General features: G+C 36.0%; 2 pseudogenes; both read left to right on the top strand.

Moving 5' to 3' along the window:
- The first annotated feature begins 9,277 nt into the window (after nucleotides 1-9,277).
- On the top strand, nucleotides 9,278-11,430 carry LOC149159071 (uncharacterized; annotated as a pseudogene).
- A 2,188-nt stretch (nucleotides 11,431-13,618) lies between these two features.
- On the top strand, nucleotides 13,619-18,501 carry LOC149159070 (uncharacterized; annotated as a pseudogene).
- The last annotated feature ends 7,656 nt before the right edge of the window (nucleotides 18,502-26,157 follow it).

Below are 26,157 nucleotides of genomic sequence, written 5' to 3'. Positions count from 1 at the left end.
CTCTCCCTTAAAATAAGGTGGGCTATTTGAGGTGAATTGTAAAAGTGTGCTATGATACAAAATATTAGCCCACTAAAAATTTAAAACCCCTTAATTCCCCAAAGGGCGAACATTTGCCCCTAAAATTTTCTATGAAGGTGGGGAGAGAGAGAGTAAGGGAGAGGGAGATATATAGATACAAAGAGAGAGTGTGTGTATGTTCTGGAGGTAAGCTAGAGAGAGGGAATAAGAAAGAGACACATAGATATAAATATAAATATTATATAATCTATCGAGAGGGATCAAATATCTCGAGGTGCAAAAATTTTCTCAAGTTTTACAATAAAAAGAGGTTTTCACCTCGAGATATTTGATCCTTCTAGACACTTGATGGATCCTGGGTTAAGATGGATATAGGCTGGTAATAATAAAAATAATTCCACCGAGAGTTGTTGTAAAGTTATGTTATGTGATATGATGTTGTGTTATATAAACATTTGGACTAGGTCAAATTAGAAAACACTAATAATAAATGTAAAATACAATTAAAAATTAAATAAAATTGTTAATTATAATTATTAATTCAAACATTTTCACTAAATTAAACTACATACAATTCAAAATATAAATTAAATTAAATTAACAAAATTAACAATTATAGTGATCAATTATTAATAATGAAACAATCCATGTGATATGATGTTGTGTTATATAAACATTTGGACTAGGTCGAATAAGAAAACAGTAATAATAATTGTAAAATACAATTAAAAATTTAAAAAATTTGTCAATTATAATTATTAATTCAAACATTTTCACTAAATTAAAGTACATACAATTCAAAATATAAATTAAATTAAATTAACAAAATTAACAGTTATAGTGATCAATTATTAATAATGAAACAATCCTAGATCAATCTTAAATATGGATCTACCAAGCATCCAGAAGGGTCAAATCTCTTGATGTACAAACTTCTTTTACAGTGAAAATAAATTCTATCCCTCTTAATGCTCGATATATCCACATTTAAGATGAATTGAAGTTAGAAATAATAATTTGTAAGAGATAACATCATCATATTCTTTAATAAAACTTATTATATACTTATCAAATATGTTCAAAAAAAAGTTTCAAATAATAAATCTTATATTATTGATGTTTACTTCTTTTAAAAATGAAAGAAGAAAAAAAAAACAAAAACAAAAAACAAAACTGATTCTTAACTTGTGATATATTAGGTAACTAAAAAGCTTTAGTGAGTGATGTTAAACGTGAACCATCCTTAGAGACATCAAACATACTTTTATTTATTTTAAGTAAGTTTCCTTTAATCATATCGTTCCCAAATTGAATAAAAAGGATTGTCTTTCTAAAAATGATATGTCCCTTCTAGATGGTGCAATAGGCCGTCATGTATTCATTGATGTGGAGGAAGTTGAGTTTATAGACTCTTTTATATAATGGATGCCGAGGTTAGTTTTTGGAGACGGGATTATAGGGATGTCTAAATCATTGTCCGTATAGGCTGAAAATTCAAAGTGGTGTGAGAAGTTTGGTTTTATAGGTAAGATTAAGTTAAGGTTGTAGAGATACAAACACGTATATATTCATTATCTTGAATATATAGTATTTTTTCCAATACTAATAATAAAATATAATTTAGTATCTTTTATATGGGTTGGGTCATCAATATATAATATTTTTTCCCATATTAATAATAAAATATAATTTTGTATCTTTTGTCTGTGCTCGGTCGTCATTAGACACTTATGTTTGATACATTCCAATCTAGAATAGGCTATAGTAAGTATGTATCTTAACATTTATTTTACTTTTTTCAGGATAAGTGTCAGATACATTCCAATCTAGAATAGGCTATAGTAAGTATGTACCTTAACATTTATTTTATTTTTTTCAGGATAACTTAAGAAAGATACATTAAAATATTTTCTATTCTTTAATATTATTTTAAATTAATTATCTTTTCATTAATGTTAAATATTTTTAGAATTAATTTTGATGCAAAAATAACTTATTTACATAAAAAATAAATTTACTTTTAGTTATTTTTTTTATATAATAATTTAAAGTGGATGTTGAAATAATTTATTGGTATTCAAATGTTTGTAAATTTTCCTAAAAACTACATTTTGATTACATACAAATTTATACATCTCTTTTATACCAATTTGCAAAAAAACTTATTGCAATCAATATTAATTCTTTATTCAATATACAAAGTTTTTTCTTTCATATTTTGTAATAAAATATTTCTCATTTATATATATATATATATATATATATATATATATATATTATTATTACTTGCTTTAGTTTTTTAGTAAAAACATTGATCAACAAAAAAACTAAATGATTTTCAACATTTAAAATTGACAAAATATATAAATATCAAAATTACACAATCGAAATATTTTATAACTTATTTCACAACCAAAATATTAACCTCTGAAGACATTTTCGTCTGGAAGGAACCCCTGCTCACCTGTCGTAACTATGCACTGGCTATAAATGTGCGAAGATGGTCTCTTCATGGACTAGATGTGAATGTTTGTAACTAGGTAGACAGTTGCGAAGGCTCATTTGTTGAGAGAGCCGACCACTTTGCAATAGGTTGTTCTTTTTAAAAAAAGAATTGGAAGCTCATTTCTTGGAGCAAGAATCATCGGCCTTCTACAAATGTCGTTTTGGAAGATGGCATATATTTACTGCAATCCCAGATGAATGTAAATCCCCCCTCTGGCCTCCCATACCTAGTAAGCAGCTCAAATTCTTTAAGTTTTCTATTTGGACATTCATCTAAATGCTCTTTAGCTATCGAGGCAGGCGATTATGGCAGAAAATGCTATTTGATCAGTGGTTGCGAGTCAGATTTTGTGATACACTATGGTCTTTTTATTACCATATGATTTTTAGAGGGTTACAACGAACGAAGTCCGGGGATTTTGAAAATTCTTAGGGGTTTTTCAGGGTTTTCACAACAACCATGAAGTGGAAAGGAGTTAGCGATTTTTTTTTCTTGGAAGGAACTATTATGGTAGCCAGCAGGCATGGAGGCAACCGTGACCATGAGTACAATAGAGACCGAGACTCATACCAAGAAATTCTAAGGCAGAGGGATTCTCATTCTATGAACAAAAGCGACAAACATGAATGGAGAAGGAGTTGAGAGGAGAACCGGGATAGGGACAGGGACCGGGAGTTTTGTGTCAAAGGCATCTAGTTCCTTTAACCAGATTTCTCCAACTGATTCTGGAGGCAGGCACTCACATGGCTCTGGATCAAAAGGACCGACCTCTTTCTTCACACATCAATGGTGTGAGATTATTTTTCTCCACTCTCGGCCAAACTATTGGACATTTTAACTGTTAAAATCCCAAAAAACAAAAATAAACTTAACACAAAGACAATGCTCTGATTTCAATACAGGATCTTTAATAATAAAAAAAAAGGATTGTTACAAAATTTTCTTCCTCTACAGAGGGGTTACATCAGAAACGCTCCAGTTCCAGAATCTGTTTTAACTATCTTAGCACTACTGTGCGTTTACGGATAATTGCAAAGCTCTCAGATTCTTCAAAGATTTCTCACTCTGTCTAACTTGTCTACTGAACTGTTGTTCATTACACATTATATATGTTGAAAAAAATATCTGATTCCAAACGATAAGATAGAAGAAAATATCATACTTGCATTTACCAACCGCAGTAAATAGCTTTGATTACTCAGTTGAAAATATCCTATCTACATTCAATGCAGACTTATCACAATATCGCACCATCACATAGCGAAATGCCAATTTTACGATGTGCCGAAGCGATATCCATATATGCGATGCATTTTAATCTATGCCTGAAAAACATTACAAAACATGGGAAAGTTGGCCGCTGGCGGAACTTAAATTTTATACAGCACAATGCCATATGCCCGTCGGGTCTGGCTATCAGATCGCAAACATAACTGTGCGAAGGGCCTGCCACCTTTTGAAAGCACTGATGTGATATCGGCGATGCGATATCGCAATGCTACCGCCGATACGCCGATGTTCCAACCCGCCGATATGCCGAATCATCGATGCGTCGATTCGCCCATCGGCGATCGCTCATCGGCGGGGTCTTGAGTGTCGCTGCCTGCGATTTTGTTTCATGAAGGTTCTGGAGTGTTTTTGCCTCCCGATAGTGCATTTACATGAAGCAAGAAATCATTGATTGTGCACGGCAGTTGGAATTAATATTCCAACACTCCCCTTTAATTTCAACTGCTAGGCGTTCAAACATACCCAAACATTTCCTGAAATGATCAAAACGTTTCTTTGCCAATGGTTTTGTGAAGATGTCCGCTAACTGATCCTCTGTACTGCAGTGCTGCAAAACAATCTCACCATTGTTAACCAATTCACGTATGAAGTGAAATTTGGTGTCTATGTGCTTTGTTCTTTTATGAAAAACAGAGTTTTTAGACAGTGCTATTGCTGAGCTATTGTCACAGTAAATGGTTGTGCCCTTTTCTTGTTCATGACACAAGTCTCTGAGAACTCTTCTCAGCCACACTGCTCGGCATGCTGTTGCTGTTGCTGCCACATACTCTGCCTCTGCTGTTGAAAAAGACACAACTGGTTGCTTCTTGGAAGCCCATGAAATGGCTCCCGATCCCATATGAAACACATATCCAGATGTGCTTTTCCTATCATCAACACTTCCAGCCCAATCACTGTCAGTGTAACCTGTCAACATGAAACTTTCAGAAGAGGAGTATAGAATACCAAACCCCTTCATTCCATTCACATACCATAGAATCCTCTTGGCTGCCTGCCAATGAGTCTCTTTCGGTTTTTCCATAAATCTGGAGATTAAGCTCACAACATGCATAATGTCCGGCCTAGTTGCAGTTAAGTACATAAGGCTGCCAACTATGCTTTTGTACAATTTTGGATCAAAATCCTTGCGGCTGTCTTCTTTTGTCAATTTCAACCCCATTACAGTCGGAGTCACAACTGCTTTGCATCATTATCCTTTATGTAGAGTGTGGGTTCACCATCACACTTATCAAACCCATTCTCAATCATATAAGCATCTATTCTGTTGTACCATGCTCTTGGAGCTTGCTTCAGCCCATAAAGAGCCTTCTTCAGTTTGCAAACTTTATGCTCTTGGCCTTCAACTTCATAGCCCGGAGGTTGTTCAACATAATCCTCTTCTTTTAACACCCCATTCAGGAATGCAGATTTAACATCCATCTGATAAATCTTCCATTTGTGTTGTGCAGCAATAGACAACACTGTTCTGACTGTTTCCATCCTTGCTACTGGTGCAAAGGTTTCATCATAGTCTTTGCCTTGTTACTGCTTGTAGCCTTTCACAACAAGTCTTTCTTTGTGCCTGTCAATCTTGCCTTCAGCATTGCTTTTGGTCTTATAGACCCACTTAAATCCAATGGCATTTTTGCCTTTAGGGAGGTCCACTAACTCCCATGTTTTATTCTTCTCAATTGCACAAATTTCTTCATTCATTGCTTCAATCCATTTATCTTCGTTTACAACATCTTCAAAATGAACTGGGTCATCAACATGACAATACAAAGCGAATAATGAATTCAAACTGGTATTGTTACTTACCTCTCCTTGTTCATAAATCTCATTCAGATTTCTGAATCCTGGTCTTCTTGGTGTGCTTGGAGTTCCATCCGAACTTGAGGGTGTTTCTGATCCCTGTGGTGTGCTTGAAGAAGCACTTCCTTGACTTCTCAAGGCTGTTCGAATTCCAGCTTCTGGTGTGGTTTGTTGTACTTGTTGTGGTGGAGGAGGAGCCAGCAATGAAGGATTATTTGCTGTTGTCCCTTCCTCTTCTTCTTCATGAGACACTATTGTCTTCACATTCACTGTTTTTTCTAAGCTTCTATCCCAAGCTTCATCTTCAATGAACTGCACATCTCTGCTTACTATCAATTTCTTGGTGGATGGATTATAGAGTTTGTATGCTTTTGACTCATCACAATAGCCAATAAAGACGCACTTCTCCCCCTTACTGTCAAGCTTTTGCCTTAGCTGATCCGGTACATGTGCATATGCTACACAACTGAATACTCTCATGTGAGTGACAGTTTGTTTTTGACCACTCCATGCCTCTTCTGGTATTCTGTTCATGACATCTTTAGTTGGGCATCTATTCAAGATGTAAACTGTGCAAGTAACAGCTTTTGTCCAATACTCATGCGGCAAGTGTTTTTCCTTTAGCATACTTCTGACCATGTCAAGAATGGTCCTATTCTTCCTTTCGGCAACACCGTTTTGCTGAGGTGTATACCTCGCGGTGAACTGCTTTTGTATGCCATTCTCTCTGCAAAAACGCAGAATGTCTTTGGAGATGTACTCTTCTCCTCTAAATGTTCTGAGCACTTTGATATAATGCCCACACTGCTTTTCAACAAAAGTTTTGAAGTGGCGGAATTTCTCAAACACTTCACTCTTATGTTTTAGCATATACACCCATGTCTTTCTGGTGTAATCATCAATTAAGGTTAAAACATATTTATTTCCGAAAAATGATGGTATTTGCATCGGTCCACACACATCAGAGTGAAGAATTTCCAAGGGTGCTTTTTCCCTTATACTCTTTCCTGCTGGAAAGCTTTCTTTGTGTTGCTTGCCCAAGATGCAGCCTTCACAAAGGCTGTCTGGTTTCTCAATCAATGGCAATCCCTTTACCATTCCCTTTCTGTGCAATAGATTCAAGCCTCCGAAATTGAGATGTCCAAATCTCAAATGCCACAACCAATTCACAACTTTCACTTGTTCCTGAAAGACTTCTTGTGTTACAGCCGCAATAGTTCTGCCTTCCTTCAAATCTGCCTTGAGTTTGAGAGGAAACATTCTATTGCTGGTCATCTGCACCTGTGCAATGATCTTCTTACTTGGAGGTATGTCTCTGATTGTACACATATCATCTTGGAATAACACATTGTAACCTTTGTCAATGAGCTGTCCAATGCTCAAAAGATTACATTTCAGACCAGGTACATAGTATACCTCTAGCACAATCATCTGTTCTCCATTTCTTTCTTGGATACTGACTCTGCCCTTACCCTTGACAGATATCTTACTATCAGTTCCTGTTGTTACTTCAGATTTCACATTTTCATCCAGATTGGCAAACATTGCAATATTTCCAGTCATGTGATTACTACAGCCTGAGTCTAAGAACCAAAAATCTTCTTGTTTGTCTTGTGCAATATTACATGTTAACAGCATGTTCTTTGGGTTATTATCTTCTTCATTTGCAAAATTAGCATTCTGCCTATTATTCATGTCACTTTGCTTTTTCCTACATTCATTGGCATAGTGCCCATATTTCTTACAATAATGACATTGGACTTGGGATTTGTCATACCTTTGTCCATGAGCTTGCTGTTTGCTTGAACCTTCAACTTGGTTTTGATTGCAGCTTCTTCCACTTGTGCTTGCAGGATTATTTCTGCCTTTGTTTTGGCTTCTTCCATGACCTCTGTTATTTGCTCTGTCTCGACCTTTTCCTTGGCCAAAAGACATCTGAGTCTTGAATGCTTGCTCAAAAGAGGAATCTGTTCCTCTACTCAGTCTGTGTTCATGAGACATAAGAGAAGCACTCAGTTCATCTACCGTGAACTGTGAGAGATCCTTTGTTCCTTCTATTGCTACCACAATAGATTCAAACCTTGAGGGTAAACTTCTCAAGATCTTCTCTACAATCCTTCTTTCTTCAAGAATCTCACCATGAGATCTTATCTAGGTTATCAAGCCAATAACCTGAGTGAAGAATGAATCTATTGTTTCAGATTCCTTCATGCTGAGTGTTTCAAAGTCTCTCCTCAACATCTGCAACTTTGCAGTCTTCACCTTCTCCATGCCTTGGTAGGCAGTTTTGAGAATATCCCATGCCTCTTTGCACTTTGTTGCTGCTGCAATCTGAGGAAAAGCACTTTCATGTACTGATTGGAAGAGAAAAAAGAGGGCTTTGGAATCCTTCTTCCTGTCGCCCTTCAACTGGTCTCTTTCTGCTACTGTCAAAGCAGCCAATGCTGTTGCATCTGCAGGTTCAACATAGCCAGATTCAACCAGCTCCCATTTTCCTTGAGAAGCAAACAATGCTTTCATTGTTATGGACCAATAACTGTAGCTTTTCCCATTAAACTGTGGCAGTTGGGGATTTGTCAAACCAGTTCCAGCATCTGCCATCTTAACCTGTATAAATAAAGAAGAGATATTGACTGTATAAAAAAGCAAAAAAAAAACTTTCTCTGCTTGATAAGCTTCTTACAACTCCTACAGTGAAAAACAAACTCCGTTTTTGAATCACTGAGTGCCTAGACTAGCTCTGATACCATTGTTGGACATTTTTTTTGTTAAAATCCCAAAAAACAAAAATAAACTTAACATAGAGACAATGCTCTGATTTCAATACAGGATCTTTAATAATAAAAAAAAGGATTGTTACAGAATTGTCTTCATCTATAGAGGGGCTACATCACGAATGCTCCAGTTCCAGAATCTGTTTTAACTATCTTAGCATTGCTGTGCATTTACGGATAATTGCAAAGCTCTCGGATTCTTCAAAGATTTCTAACTGTGTTTAACTTGTCTACTGAACTGTTGTTTATTACACATTATATATGTTGAAAAACATATCTGATTCCAAACGATAAGATAGAAGAAAATATCCTACCTGCATTTACCAACCGCAGTAAATAGCTTTGATTACTCGGTTGAAAATATCCTATCTACATTCAATGCAGACTTATCACAATATCGCACCATCGCATAGCGAAATGCCAATTTTACGATGTGCCGAAGCGATATCCATATATGCGATGCATTTTAATCTATGCCTGAAAAACATTACAAAACATGGGAAAGTTGGCTGCTCGCGGAACTTAAATTTTATACAGCACAATGCCATATGCCCATCGGGTCCGGCTATCGGATCGCAAACATAACTGTGCGAAGGGCCTGCCACCTTTTGAAAGCGCCGATGAGATATCGGTGATGCGATATCGCAATGCTACCGCCGATGCGCCGATGTTCCAACCCGCCGATATGCCGACTCGCCAATGCGCCAATTCGCCCATTTGCGATCTCTCATCGGCGGGGTCTTGAGTGTCGGTGCCTGCGATTTTGTTTCATGAAGGTTCTGGAGTGTTTTTTCCTCCCGATAGTGCATTTCCATGAAGTAAGAAATCATTGATCGTGCACGGTAGTTGGAATTAATGTTCCAACACAAACTCCCAGCTCCTCATTTTAGAGGCAATGGAAGTGATTCAAAGAAGAGGATATATTCCAATGGAAGAGCTCCAATCTACGTCGTCAGAGGATGAGAGGGAACCTGGACAACTGCCTGATAGTCCAAATATTGAATATGAGGAAGAGCCTTTAAAACCTCGCTGCACGCCCTCGTCTCCAGAACGAGAAAAAAAAACGTATTCTCCAATAGTGTGGGATTTAGACGAAAAGTCCGGGTCATCTCGGGGCTTGGCAGAATAGTCTAAGAATGCACATAGTTTAGGAGGTGCGAGTTTATATATGTGTCCACGTCAGATTTTAGCCCCACAAATCTTCCTCTTCCCCTTCTGTTGCTCCCATCGATTTATCATCCCACCGCAGCAAGTTTGAATTTGACTGCCCATGCTTCTGCTATAATATTCACTTCAGCAACTAATGGCTTCGTAGGCAAGCCTCCTCAAAGTTTCTTGTCAAAGAGATCCGATCTCTTTAACTGTATTTCTCCAAGCGACTCTGGAGGAAGGCACTCACACGAGTCTGGATCAAAAGGAACGACCGCTTCCTTCACACATAAAGGGTGTGAATATTATGTTTCTCCACTCTCGGCCGAACTCCCAGCTCCTCACTGTGGAGGCAATGGAAATGATGCCAAAGAAGAGGATATTTTTCCAATGGAAGACAATCTACGTCGTCAGCGGACGAGAGGGAACCTAAACAATTTCTTGATAGTCTGAAGCTTGAAGATAAATAAGAGCCTTTGTAACCTCACTACATTTCAGCTTCTTACTGGGTAGATGAATATAACTCTTCCAGAGATGTAAGGTTTGAGAATGAGGGCAGAAGGAAACGGAAGAAACGTTCAGCAACGTGGACAGTGAGGATGGGAGGTACTCTTCAGAGCGCAATGGCATTAAGCATGGTAGTGGTCAAAGTATTTCTCCTGAACTGGGAGAATACATGGGAGAAAGATCAGAGGGTGAAACAGGAAAATCAAAAAATTCCGAGGATGGTGTAGGTGAAGGTATTGGTGGTGTCTCGGGGAAAGATGATGTAAGAAGAGATGAACAATATGACCTGGAATTGAATCAATGAGAGCTTATGGAACTCGATAATGGAAACAATAGTGAAGATGATAGTATTGGACAACCACCTAATTCGGAGTCTCATGGCGTGCCCAAGTCCTTGATTCAACTCGAGATTCCAATCACACAACGAATGAATGATACGCTACAAGGTTGAAAGAGTGTCAATGAATTTGAGAGGCTTAACAAGATATACGAAGGCACGTCTGGAGTTGTCTACAGAGCTAAGAATAAGAAAACGGGGAGATAAACGCTCTAAAAAAGGTCAAAAAGGGAAAAGAGAGAGATGGCTTTCTGATGACTTCTATGAGGGAGATAAATGTCTTTGCATCATTCATCACCCATAGGTTGTGGATGTAAGGGAAGTAATGGTAGAAAGGAGATAAATGTCCTTCTATCATTCCATATCTGAGGGAGATAAATCTCTTTGCATCATTCCGTCACTCATAGGTTGTGGATGTAATGGAAGTAGTGGTAGAAAGGAGATAAATGTCTTTCTATCATTCCATCACCGACAGGTTGTTGATGTAAGGGAAGTAGTGGTAGAAAGAAAATTGGACAACATTTGTATGTTGATGGAATACATGGAGCATGATCTGAGAGGACTTATGGAAACCAAGAAACAACCTTTCAGCGAGAGAGGAGTTAAACGTTTGATGTTGCAACTCTTTGAGGGTGTTAAATACCTTCATGATAATTGGGTGCTGCATAGGTAAAAGTTGCCTATGTTTTCGTTTACATTCTCTATTGTTTTTAAATGATGCGTATTGTGCATGCCATGTGCGCACTTGATATGTTTTGTTGGGTTTTTTCTTCGATAAAATACAAGCATATTGTGCATGCCATGTGTGGGCTTGATATATTTTGTTATGTGCTTTCTTCAGCTAGATAAAATACAAGGATACTTATAGAATTTTTATGGAAATCGATGATGAATGCAAGTATCTAATTTGTTTATTTATTTATTCTAGGGATTTGAAGACTTCAAAGCTTCTTCTAAACAATTGTGGTGAATTGAAGATATGTGATGTTAGTTTGGCTCCTCAGTATGGTAGTTCTTTGAAACCTTATACACCAATGGTTGTCAACTTATGGTAGTTTAATAATTTTTTTAATATATAGTTGTGCGGCTTGCGTATTGATTTCCTGCAATACAATCTCTCGTTAAAAATTTTGACGAACATACCAAATACAGTTTTCACTATTTTTAATTCACTGATGTTGATTATTTGTTATTAATTTCTTTTAGATATGAAAAATGGTAAGTTACCAAAAAAATTAATTACTTTAGTATTCTTTCAGTCGTGGATTCTTCTTTTCGTACTCCAGAAATGACGTGATGAAATTTGTTTAATGAAATAGATGGAAATATTTCCAACATATTCTATGGGTTTTCTTTTCTCCTCCAGAAATGATGATCCAATTCATTTAATGAAATAGTTGGGATTATTTTTCAACCACCTTCCAAAGCTTATAGGTTTTCCAAAAAATCAATTGTTCTTGGCAATATTGAGAGCAATTGATTGACATAAAACCCTTAGTTGTTGGGTTTCGTTCGGTAAGTTCTTTGTAGAAATCTAAATTCGGTTGCATAGTTCAGTGGAGGGAAGTTATTTGTAGGCATCTCAGGTCTATTGCAGAGTTTAGTTGAGGTCTTTCTTCTTAAATTGCTGGTGGATTTAGAAGAAAAGCTCCTTATAAGAGAGGAAATTTATGGCAACTTCGGGATAGTCATATTCTAGACGGTGATGATGATATTCAACCATAGTTAACACAAAGAAAAAGATAATAATTGCATTCAAGGATCCAAAAAAAGAACAAGCACAGGTACCCCTTGTTCTAGCCAATGAAGCAAATTGTATTGAGAAAATTATGTCCTAGTCTCCAACCAAGGAGGGAGACTGGAAAGACCAAGAAGATTGTGAATTTGATAGGATATTATTGAATGATCTAGCAAGTGGATTGGAGGATGCAATGGCCTCTTCAAAGAGGAAAGAAATATCTAGTGACATGTCACTTTATTTGGGCATTCATGGAAAACCTGCACAATTGAATAGGTTAGGGTGCATATCAGATGAATCATTTGAGTCCCATGCAAAATGAGAAACCTTTGATGTTGAATCTTTTCCTCGAGCAGCGGTTAATTATAATCTTAAATTGGATAAGGCTGTAAAGAAACAACCTTTCATAAAAGAAAAATTGCATCTCCTTACTGTACGATGGAAATTTGAGTTCAAATCTCGCAGGGGGTGTCATGTTGTTCATTATATCTCCCCTACAGGTCAGAATTATTATTCCCTTTTACAAGGATATTTGGCATGGAAGCAGAAAAAAATATCTAGAGAGTAATATATGGAAATCGTGACGATAATGTGTACGAGATAACAAGTCAAGAAAATTATTTTCATGGTGTTTCCTCATTTCCTCCTCTCCAAAAAACTTAGGCATGGGCTGCAAGAAACATGTCTTCAAATTTTATATGTCCAAAGAGGTCAAGGAGAGTATATAGTTCTAGGGAAGTAGTAAAACATGAAAAAAACAATAATGAAATTATCGAGGATGCTTTCAACTCTAACACGGGACTAAAGCAACGAGTATTTAGGAGACAAGAGATGCATAACTGTGTTAAGAAGAGGATACATGTTTCAGACGAAATGTTTCCTCTTACAGAAAAATATAATAGGATAAAGGAATATACCTTTGAAAGATAAGAAAGATAATTAGAAAGATAAGAAAGGAAGACCATGCCCCCTTGTGAAAAGAAATGTTGACAATGCATGGAAGTGGTTGATAAGATGCAAAAACTGTCTTAGAGGCATAGAAATAGAAAAACAATTCCGCAATGTTATAATGCTGACAATAGATGGAAACTAAAATCCTTGGTGCATGGAAAATCCAGTGTCTTTAACCAGATTTCTACAAGTGACTTTGTAGGAACAAACTCACATGAGTCTGGATCAAAAGGACCAACCCCTTCCTTCACACATCAAGGATGTGAAGATTATGTTTCTCCATTCCTATTCGAACTTCAAGCTCCTCACTCTGGAGGCAATATAAGTGATGCCAAAGAAGAGGGTATTTTTCCAATGTAAGAACTTCAATCTACATCATCATAGGATGAGAGGGGACATGGAAAACTTCATTATAGTTCAAAGCTTGAAGATGAGAAAGATCCTTTACAACCTCCCTACATTTTAGCTTCTCGCTCGAAGATGAATATAACTCTCCAAGAGAAGCAAGGTCTGAGAATCAGGGCACCAAGAAGTGGAAGAGATATTCAGCGAGCATGAACAATGAGGATGGGAGTTACACTTCAATTTGCACTGACATTAAGAATGGAAATGGTGAGAGTATTTCTATTGAACCAGGAGAATACGTGGGAGAGAGATCAGAGGGTGCAAGAGGAAAATCAAAAAGTTTTGAGGATGATGGAGGTCAAAATATTGGTGGTGTCTCTACTGGGTTGTGTTATATTATTTCCATGACTACCCCATGCACAGGGGGGTGGTATCCTTGTCTATATGTTGCACGTTGTGCGGGGCGCTGCCAGGGGGTCACAGGGAGGGTGGTTGCCCCATGATGTCCGGGTGCAGTAGCCCCCTTGCATGGGGTTTGGCGTAGTGCCATGGGAAATTTCTTTTTAGACACTATATTAGGTGGGTTGACCTACCTATGTTTTTTTGCATGGATTTTTCACATGGTATTGTGCATGTTAGTTTTCTATCCATGGTATTTTGTAGATTCGGTAAAGGGAACTATGGTTATGTTATAATCTAGGGGTAATGGATTGGGTTTTACATATGCTTTGACATGTATATATATGTATTGCAACATTGAAAGAAAAATAATGAAAATCAATCTGGTAGTCCCGGTTTTGGGATCTAGGGGAAAATATATGTGTATACCTGTTTTATGTTTTATGCTCTTGCCATTGTTTTGTTTTATATATATAAGTTGTATGCATGTAATTTATGTACGATGTTAAAGCCTACATTTTGTATGAGAATTATTTTGTCTTCGAGGGGACACATTTGTTGTTAAGGGGTTTTTTGCTTGGTCCTATGGTAGACCTTGTTCAGTAGGAGATCCGCGGGATCGATTCTTATAGTGAAAGAAGATAGCGAGCAGTGGAAAGATAAAGATTGAGAAATTTAATGGTCAAAGTTCTGATTTGTGGAAACTCAAGATAGAGGATTTTTTGGTGGATAAAGATTAGTGGATCACAGTAGATCCTTGTAGTAAACCAACAAAAATGTTTGCTGAAGACTGGGCAAAGTTGGATCGGAAGGAAAATAGCACAATACAATTATTTGTATCATATTCAGTATTGTTGAATGTATCAGGGGAAGCTTTAGCGAAGGCTTTGTGGGACAGTTTAGGGACATTGTGCCAATCTAAATCTCTAGTTAATAAACTATTCCTATAGAAAAATCTCTATAACTTGAGGATGAAATATGGAGACTCAGTGATAAAGCATCAGAATAGATTTAATAATGTGGTAATCTAGTTATTATTTGTTGATATTAAAATTTTATATGAAGATAAGTGCATCAGTTTGTTGTGTTCTCTACCAAATTCGTGGGATAGTCTGGTTGTTGCAATAGGTAGCAATGCAACTACCTTGCAGTTTGGTGAAATAATCTCATCCTTACTGTCGGAGTAGATGAGATGGGAAAATATCGAGGGCCAGAATGGTGATGCCTTGTCTATACGAGGATGATCCCAGACTACAAACAAAAATAAGTCCTCGAGTGGGAGATCTAAATCTAGAGGGACATCTAAATATCCAAGAAAACATATAAAGGTGTTCTGGAAATGCGGAAAGCAAGGGCACTTCAAAAGGGACTGTAAATCTAAAGCTCTTGATAAAGGAAAGGGATCTGATGATGCTCCTTCTGTAAATTATTTTTGTACTCCATAAATGAAGCAATCAAATTCATGCGATGAAATAGATGGAATTATTTCCAACATCTTATATGGGTTTTATTTTCTACTCCAAGGAATGATGATCAAATTCATTTAATGAAATAGTTGGGATTATTTTTCAACCACCTTCCAAAGCTCTTAGGTTTTGCAAAAATTCAATAATGGTTGGAAATATTGAGAGAAATTGATTGACATAAAATCCCTCGTGGCTGTGTTTACTTTAGGAATTTCTTTGTATACATATGAAGTCTATTGCGTAGTTTAGTGGATGGAAGTTCTTTGTAGACATCTGAGGTTTCTTGCAAAGTTTAGTGGAGGTATTTTTTCCTATCTTGCTCATGATTTAGAAGAAAATCTCCTTATAAGAAAGGAAATTTATGGCCACTTCGGGATTATCTTATTCTAGATGATGATGATGATGATATTGAACCTGAGTTGACAAGAAAAATAAAATTAATGAAATTCAAAGAGCCAGAAAAAGAACAATAATAGGTACCCTTTGTTCTAGCCAATGATGCAGATTGCATTGAAAAAATTATGTCTAAATCTCCAACCAAGGAGGCAGACTAGAAATACCAAGAAGATTGTGAATTTAATGGGGTTTTATTGAAGGATCTAGTAGTGGATTGGAGGATACAATGACATCTTCAATGAGGAAAGGAATATCTAGTCACATGTCACTTTATTTAAGAATTCATAGAAATCCTGTACAGGTGAACATGTTAGGGTGCATATAAGATGAATCATGGGAGTCTTATGCAAAAGAAAAAACCTTTTATGTTGAATATTTTCCTCGAGCAACCCTTGACAATAATCTTAATTTGGACAAGATTGTAATGAAAAAACCTTGCATAAGAGTGAAAATGCATCTCCTTACTCTAGGATGGATATTTAAGTTCAAATCTCACAGGCAATTTCATGATGTTCATTATATCTCCCATACAAGACAAAATTATTATTGTCTTTAACAAGCATGTTTGGAATCAAAGCAACAACAAAACATTCAGGGAGTAATAGACGGAAATCATGATGATAATGTGGAGGGGATAAAAAGTTAAGAAAATGCTTTTGTGGGTGTTTCTTCATTTCCTCCTATGCAAAAAAATTGTGCATGGGCTGTAAGAAACATGTCTTCAAATTTTGTATGTCCAAAGAGGTCAAGGAGAGTCTATAGTTCCAGGGAAGTAGTAAGAGATGAAAACAACAATAACGAAATTTTTTAGGATGCTTTCAGAACTGACACAAGACTAAAGAAACATGTATATAGGAGATAGAAGATGCATAACTATGTCAATAAGAGGATACATGTTTCAAAAAAAAGATTTCCTCTTACAAAAAAATACTCAGGTAAAGGAATATACCTTTTAATCAAAGAGTTTTTTCCAAAAGAATATGATGAGAAGTCTAAGCGCTCAAATACTGAAACTCAAAATGTTAAGGTGATGTCTATTACTAGTTTCTGCAATTAGTAGTAGAAAGCATAAAGTTGTTTTATAAGATTTTCTTGAAAGTTAGAGACATAAGAAAGAAATACCATGACCCCTTATGAAAAGAAATGTCGAAAATTCATGGAATTGGTTGATAAAATGTACAAATTGTCTCATATCCCTAGAAAATAAAAATCAACAGCACAATGTGATCATGTTGAGAATGAATGGAAACCAAAATCCTTGGTGCATGGAAAATCCATTGTCCTTAACCAGATTTCTCCAAGCGACTTTGGAGGCAGGAACTCAAATAGGTCTGGATCAAAAGGACCCACCCCTTTCTTCACATATCAAGGGTGTGAAGATTCTGTTTCTCCACTCTTGGCCAATCTCCTAGGTTCTCACTCTGAAGGTAATGGAAGCGATGCCAAAGAAGAGGATATTTTTCCAACAGAACAACTTCAATATACGTCATTCAAGGATGAGAGGGAACTTAGACATCCGCCTGAAATTTTGAAGCTTGAAGATGAGGAAGATCCTTTACAACCTTGCTACATTTCAGCTTCTCACTGGGCAGATGAATATAACTATCCCAGAGATGCAAGGTTTGAGAATGAGGGCACAAAGAAATGGAAGAAACATTCAACCAACATGGATAGTGAGGAGGGGAGGTACTCTTCATATTTCAGTGGCATTAATCATGGCAGTGGTAAGAGCATTTCTCCTTAACGAGGAGAATACGTGGGAGAGAGATCAAAGGGTGCAAGACGAAAAAATGAAAGTTTCAAGGATGACAAATGTTAACGTATTGGTGGTGTCTCGAGGAAAGATGATGTAAGAAGAGATTAACAATATCACTTGGAATTGAATCAATAAGAGCTTACGGAATTGCATGATGGTAACAATAGTGAAGATGTTAATATTAGAGAACCACCTAAATCAAAGTCTCACGATGAGCCCAAGTCCTCAATTGAAGTTGAGATTCTACTCACACAACAAATGATTGATATGATACCAGGTTGTATAACTGTTGATGAATTTGAGAGGCGTAAAAATATAGTCGAAGGCACATATGGAGTTGTCTAAAGATCTAAGAATAAGAAAACTAGGGAGATAGTCACTCTAAAAAAAAGTAAAAATGGAAAAAGAGAGATGGATTTCCGATGACTTGTCTACGAGAGATAAATTTCTTTCTATCATTCCATCACTCATTGGTTGTTGATGTAAAGCAGGTAGTGGAGGGAAGCAACTTGGACAACATTTTTATGGTAATGGAATACATGGAGCATGAGCTAATGGGACTGATGGAAACCATGAAAAAGCTTTTCAGGTAGAGCGAAGTTAAATGTTTGATGTTGCAACTCTTTTAGGGTGTTAAATACCTTCATGATAATTGGGTTTTGCATAGTTACATGTTCCTTATGTTTTCACTTACATTCTCCATTGTTTTTAAATGATGTGCATTATGGATGTCATGTGTGCCCTGGATATCTTTTGTTAGGTGTTTTCTTCATCTATTTATTGAAGGTAACATACAAGGAGCATTTTTTGCATGCCATTTGTGCACTTGATATATTTTTTTACATTCTTTCTTCGTCTATTTATCGAAGATAAAATACAAGGAGACTTAAATATCTTTTATGGAAATTGATGTTGAATGTAGCTATCTACTTTGTTTATTTTTTCTAAGCACTTGAAGAATTCAAAGCTTCTTCTAATCAATTGTGGTGAATTGAATATATATGCCTTTGTTTTGGCTAATCAGTATGGTAGTCCTTTGAAACCTTATACACCAATGGTTGTCACCTTATGGTAGCTTAATAAATTTTTTAATATATAGTTGTGTGGCTTGCATGTTGATTGCTTGCAATACAAAATATTGTTGAACATTTAATTTTTTCATTTAATGACCATACCAAATAAAATTTTCAACATTTTTAATTTACTAATGTTGGTTCTTTCTTACTAATTTGTTGCAGATATTAAAAGTAGTAAGCTAGTAAAAAATTAATGATTTTAGTGTTCATTCAGTGTTGGATTATTTTTGTACTCCATAAATGACACGATAAAATTTAGTTAATGAAATAGATGGAACTATTTCCAACATCTTATATGCATTTTATTTTCTACTACAAAAATGATGATCAAATTCATTTAATGAAATAGTTGAGATTATTTTTCAACCACCTTTCGAAGCTTCTAGGTTTTACAAAAATTTAATAGTGCTTGGAAATATTGAGAGAAATTGATAGAAATAAAACCCTTGGTGGTTGGGCTTCCCTTGGGAAGTTCTTTGTAGACATCTAAAGTCTATTGTAGAGTTTAGTGTAGGCCTTGTTTCCTATCTTGTAGGTGGATTTAGAATAAAATATCCTTATAATAAAGGAAATTTATGGCCACTTTGGAATAGTCGTATTCTAGATGATGATGATGGTATTAAACCATAGGTAACACAGAAAAAAATAAAATAGCATTCAAAGGGACAGAAAAAGAACAAGCACAGGTACCCCTTGTTCTAGCCAATGAAGCAGATTATATTGAGAAAATTCTGTCCTAGTCTCCAACCAAGGAGGCAGACTGGAAAGATCAAGAATATTGTCAATTTTGTGGGTTATTATTAAAGCATATAGGAACTGGATTAGAGGATGAAATGACCTCTTCAATGAGGACAGGAATATCTAGTGACATGTCATTTTATTTAGACATTAATGGAAAACCTGTATAGCTAAACAAGTTAGGGTGTATATCAGCTGAATCATGGGAGTCTCCTGTAAAAAGAGAAACTTTTGATGTTGAATATTTTAATCAAGCAACCCTCAAATATAATCCTAATTTGGACAATATTTTAAAGAAACAAACTTGCATAAAAGATAAAATGCATCTCCTTATAGTAGGATGGAGATTTGAGTTCAAATCTCGTACGGTGTGTCATGATATTCATTATATCTCCCCTACAAGTCAAAATTCTTATTCTCTTTTGGTAGCATGTTTGGCATTGAAGCAACAACAAAATATTTAGAGAGTAATATATGGAAATCACGATGATAAAGTGGAGGGACTAACATGTCAAGAAAATTATTTTGGGATTGTTTCTTAATTTCCTCCTCTGTAGAAAACTTGAGCATGGGCTATAAGAAACATGTATTCAAATGGTGTATGTCCAAATAGGTCAAGGAGAGTCTATATTTCTAAGGAAGTAGTAGAACATGAAGAAAAACAATCATGAAATTGTTGAGGATGCTCTCAAAACTGACACAGGACTAAACCAAAAGCCAAATATAAAAAATCAACAGCACAGAGTGATCATGTTGACAATGCATGGAAACCAAAAGAATTGTGTTTTGGTAATATATATATGTATAGATATATATATATACACACAAATAGGTAGATATATATTACGTGAGAATCATAACATGAAAAATGGAGCTATAAGCCAAAAGATTCCGAAAACTTTCCAAAAAGCATACAAATTAACAAAAAGAGTTTGTTATCATGTGACAGTTTGAGACAAAAAGATATTTAAATTAAGATGGATGGAAAAGACCTACATAGATATTCCTATTTGATATGCAAGAGATAATAAAATATGCTAATTCACATCATTTGAGTAAGATATAACCCATGAAGATTCAATTTTCAAAAGTGAGGAATGGTATTAAGAAATTGAAATAAACATAGATATAGTTGTTGTAGAATTTAATCAGATATGGTAATTCACATCATTTGAGGAAGATATAAACCAGAAAGATTTATTTTTCAAAAGTGAGGAATGGTATTAAGAAATTGAAAGAAATATATACGTATAGTTGTTGTAGAATTTAATCAGATAGGATAATTCACATCATCTGAGGAAGATATAAACCAGAAAGATTATGTTAGAAAAATATTATATATATGAAAAAGAAATGCAAGACATATAATATGCGGAAAAACACAAACACATAAAACCAGAGAGACACAGATATATTTGGTTCAACAAGTTTTGGCTATGTCCACCTCGAACAGCCAGTCATTACTTTCTATTATCCAGCAAAATGAGGAGACACAACCTACAACAGATCCGCTGTAATATCCTCTATTTTCTCTCACAGTCTCACCTATTAGTGTCTCACTCTAAGAATACACATCTATATTACAACCTCAATACAATACCCTCATAAAAAGAGAGGGGTTTCCTTCTAGGGTAGAAAACCCTAAACTAAACATAAATTCTACCATCAGATCATCCGCCTAATGAACGACCTAGATTGACTAGAAATTGCTATACTTTTACAAGGAAATTTTATATCTTTTTTTAGCTTTGGGGCTACTTCCCCTAAAACCCCCCGTCAGGGGACCACTGGCCCCTAGACCCCCCAGCTGGGGGGATGGCGCCTCCCAAACCCCCGTTGGGGGGACAAGTCCCCCTCGCACCCCCCTGCATGGAGGGGTGTACAATCTTCCTGGGGTATATATCCAGTTGAAAACAAAGACCTCTAAATAATCATGCTCCACACCCAACAGATTCAGTTTTCAAAAGTGAGGAATGGTATTAAGAAATTGAAATAAACATAGGTATAGTTGTTGTAGAATTAGTTGGGGAGGAATTTAAGCTCACACAAAATCATTGTGGTTGAAATAATTTCCATGAGCTCTATTGCAACAGAAAATTTCAGCAAAACATTAGAACCATCACACGAGACTGCCAATAAAAAGGACTTTAAAAAAAACAGACTTTGGCATAGTGATACAAACAATTGACATGAAAGATGATTGAGGAAAGACAACTGATTCGAGACTATATTGTAAGTATCACCGAGAATTTTACAGATAGAACTTGATATTAGAGTAAGAAATTAGAAAACTAGATATCCCAAAATGATATTGTGGTTGGGTATAAGCCGGGGGTTGTGTTTGGGCCTTGAGCTTTCCCTGTTCAAAGTCAATTTCCAATATTTTAGTGGGAAATAAGTGCATAAAATTTAGTATTATCTGATCGGCAACCCCGTCTTGCCTCCATAATTAGTATTCTAAATGCTCAAAATTTCTAAAAAGATTAATGTTTTCTAGACAAAGGGAATAAAACAAAAGCAAAGGTGCAAATACAATGTTCAAACTGCTAAGAATTCCCTCAATTGTCATATTGCAACGCAAATCAATAGGATAACGAAAGGGGAGTTCACCTTACTTTTAACACCATGTTATTTCTGTCACTGAAATTATAGCATATCATATATCTCATCATTTATGCTCTTTCTCCATATGTTATTTCCTTATGATGCTCCTTTGCAACATTTGATGTAATGGCTAGTTTATAATAGTATGAAAATTATCTTAACTATGGATATTCACCCCCACTTTATTGTAGATATTATTAACTTGTAAATGGGATTTTTTATAATACCTTGGGCCAATAAAAAGGCTTATCAATACCACATACCCAAAAAATATAACTTATTTCACAATCAAAATATTTTATTACAATATAAAAAGATTCTCAATCATAAGTATTCACCCCCAATTTACCATGGATATTATTGACTTGTAAAAAGGCTTTGTTAAAATACCATGGGTGAACACCATGGCTTATCGATACCACATTCTCAAAAACCATAACTTATTTCACAATCAAAATATCATATAACAATATGACAATATTCTTAACCATGGTTATTCACCCCCACTTTTCCATTTATTTTATGAACTTGTGAATAGGCTTTGTTACAATGCCATGAGCCAATACCAAGACTTATCGATATTTTATACCCAAAAATCATAACCTATTTCACAATCAAAATATTTTATAACAATATGAAAATATTTTTTATCATGGACAGTTACCCCCACTTTACCATGGATATTATTAACTTGTAAATAGGCCTTGTTAGAATACCAAGGGCAAATACCCTCGCTTATCAATACAACGTGCCCAAAAACCATAACTTATTTCACAATTAGAATATTTTATAAAATATTTTGTTTTAATTTAATTTCATGAATTTTTTTTAATCGAATCTAAAATTAAAAATATTCAAATAAATTTTTAGATATATCTAAACCCTCTCTCCTACCACATGCCCAAAAACCATAACTTATTTCACAATCATAATATTTTATAAAATATTTTATTTTTATTTAATTTCATTACATTTTTTTAATCGAATCTAAAATGAAAAGGATTATAATTAATTTTGAGATATATTTAAACCCTCTATCCTCATGACTACTAAAAATATTCTCCTATAAACTAAATAAAAGTTTTAATAACAGAAAAATGTGAATACTTTTATATATAAATATGTGAACTTTATGTATAAAAGTATTAATCCAAGATATAAGTTTAAAATTTTACAACAATTTGAGCATTTTTAATTTAGATAGTTTCTTAAAACCAATACAATGGACCAAATTTAAGAGATAGGGGGGTGGAGGTGGGAGGGGGCCCTAGTGACAAAGTTGCAGGGTGTTAAGAGAGAGAGTGATGGGGGGAGAGAGAGAGAGAGTGGGGGTGGAAGAGAGAGAGAATGGGAGAGAGAGGAGACAGGAAGAGATATAGGGGGAGAATGGAAAGAGAGAGAGAGGGAGACACAAACATGGAGGGGAGAGAGAGAAGTATAGACAGATGGAGATAGTGGAAGAGTTGGAGGGAGGAGAGAAAGTGATGATGGGGGTATAGATAAAGGTAAGCAAGATAGAGGAAGGAAGAAAGAGAGGACTCAAGAGAGAGAAGGAGAGAGAGATGGAGTTGGAAGGCGAAAGAGGGGGAGGGAGGAAGAGAGACAGAGAGAGGGAGTGACAACGAAGAGATGGAGAGAGAGCAAGGGAGATATAAATAGGTAGATATGGAGAGAGAGTGTATGTTTTGGGGGTGAGATAGAGAGAGGGAATAGGAAAGCAAAACAAAGATATAAATATAGATATTACATAGCATTATATAACCATTGTAGATCTATATTAAAATTGGATCTATCAAGTGCTAAGAGGGATCAAATCTCTCGAGGTGAAAACCTTTCCTTAAGTTCTACACTTAAAAAAATGGTTTTCACCTCAAGATATTTTCTCCCTTTTGGTGTTTGATAGATATGGGGTTAAGATGGATCTAAGCTAGTAATAATAATAATAATTCCATCGAGAGCTATTGTAAGGTTATGTTATGTTGTGTGATACTATGTTATGTAAACATTTTGACTAGGTCAAATTAGATAAGAATACAAATAAATATAAAATTCAATTAAAAAAATAAATAAAATTACTAATTATAATTATTAATTCAAACATTTTGACTATGTCAAATTAAATGGAATTGAAAATATAAATTTAATTTAATTAATAATTATAATGATAAATTATTAATAACTAAACAATCCTAGATCCATCTTAAATATGGATCTACCAAGTGTCGAGAGGGGTCAAATCCCTTGAGACGAAAACTTCTTTTAAAGTGAAAAGAAATTTGATCCCTCTTGGTGTTTGGTATGTCAAGAGTTAAGATGTATCTAGGCTATTAATAATAATTTGTATGAGGTAGAATCACCCTATAATTAAATCACACTCATTGTATGTTTATCAAATTTGTTCCCGGGAGAGTTTCAAATAATAAATCTTATATTATTTAGGTTGACTTCTTTTAGAAATGAAAATAGAAAAAGAAGTAAAAAATGAAAGTCTTGGGTGTTTCTAAACTTGTGATAAAAGGCTTTGGTGGGTAATGTTAAACCTAAACACATCCTTAGAGACATCAAGCATTATTTTATTTCCTTTCAGTGGTTGTCCTTTAATGATATCATTCACAAATTGAATAAAAAATATTCTCCTTCTAAAAGGGATATGTAACTGCTAGATGGTACAATAGGCCTTTTTGTGTTCATTGTGATCCGGATTTAAACAGGAACGCAATAGATTACAGAGATAACCATAAATACAGAGATGCGATAACCATATACACAAAGATGCAGCGGAAATAATACTTCATTTCATTACTGTAAAATACTGAAATATGCTTACAAACAGAAATGGAAAGAAACCAGCTAGGGCGATGGTAGCTTATCTCTGAGAAGAGATGTGGCGGCTACATGCCTCTGAACTGTTCCGAACTGTATTACAATGAGGCTCGAAGGCCTATTTATTGTTGAGAAACAATGGAAAACCCTTCACATCCCGAAACCTAACCCTAGAAGATGAAACGCCAAATTGTGGGCCCCGTTTGGGTAAATTGGTACATCAATTTCCCGGGGTCGTAACTTTGGCATACGATCTTCGTTTGACGCGTACGATAGCTCGTTAGAAAGATCTATCCGAGTACTATCACTTTGGGAGGCAACACAGGTCCATGGACCCATGTTGCCCCAGATTCCCAAAAAAACGTCGTTTAGGGCCTCAAAACGGCTCCGGAAGTTCAGGACCCGAAAAACTGCTAAAAATAGTAAACTGTGATACAATTTAGGAAGAAAAGACTGAAAGAGATAGTTGTGGGGGTCCAAATGGGTTGGTGGGTGGCCACCAACATCCACCTGGATCATTCCTCCCCCCTTAGGAAGCAATGGTCCCCATTGCGTTGAGTTCCTCCATCTGCTGAACTTGTCCTGCAATCTCTGATGTGTCCAGTGATGGTGGGAAGCATGGTCGACGACGGTCCACATTGAACATTTGGTGTAGGCGAAGGAAGGGAGGAATGATGTGCTCCAAAGCATTGTTCCCCATAGCCTTGGTACCGCTGTAAGGACCATGTCAGAGTGATCTGAGCTTATGATGGGTTCTGGTAAGGCGTTCTTTCTGTCGATGCAACCAGACTTTGTTGCCCACCTGAAACTTGTGTGGTACCCATGTGGGTGAGGAGAAGTTGTTCCTGTGTTTTGTCATGACTGTATCCCTTTGCTGCTGCTGCTGCATGGAGGAACCCTTTGCAGGGGTCATGGATGTAGCAACGATCTTCCCCTTATTTTGGGAGTGAACCAGACAGATGAATTTCATGGTCTGTGATATGAGCTTGCTGCCTTTTTTAGTAGTGATCAAAGATGTGGCGATAGGTGGGGCTACCTTTGGTATCCTGTATAATGAATTATCCAAAGAAATAATGACGGCATGAGGCCTGGACTCATACACAGCATGTCGCCTCCACAAGTATGGTTGGCCTAATAATACATCACAAACATCCAGAGGTGTAACATCACACAATACCTCATCTGTGAAGGGTTTGATGCTGTAGGGAAGGTGGCACTGCTGGCGAACTTTCAGATCTCGTCCTTCATGAAGCCACCCGATACTGTACGGTTGCGGGTGCGGTGTAGTCGGTAGGCCCAACTGCTTCACGACCTCTGCTGAAACGAGGTTCTTTTGGCTGCCACTGTCGACAATGAATTGTAGCGGCGAACCCTTCACCCACATCTGTGAGTGGAAAAGACGCTCCCCTTCCTCTAGATTTTTGGGCTCATCTTTCTGGATCTTGGCGGTGGCAACGGTGGCGCTGGGATCCTCATCAATGATCTGCTTC

This window comes from Pinus tabuliformis, chromosome 5_2 (assembly GCF_031772625.1).
Source record: "Pinus tabuliformis cultivar Carrire ecotype Pingquan chromosome 5_2, CPIR1, whole genome shotgun sequence".
Classification (NCBI taxonomy): domain Eukaryota; kingdom Viridiplantae; phylum Streptophyta; class Pinopsida; order Pinales; family Pinaceae; genus Pinus; species Pinus tabuliformis.
Note: the sequence above shows the minus strand (reverse complement) of the source record. Positions and strands in the feature narration are given on the sequence as shown.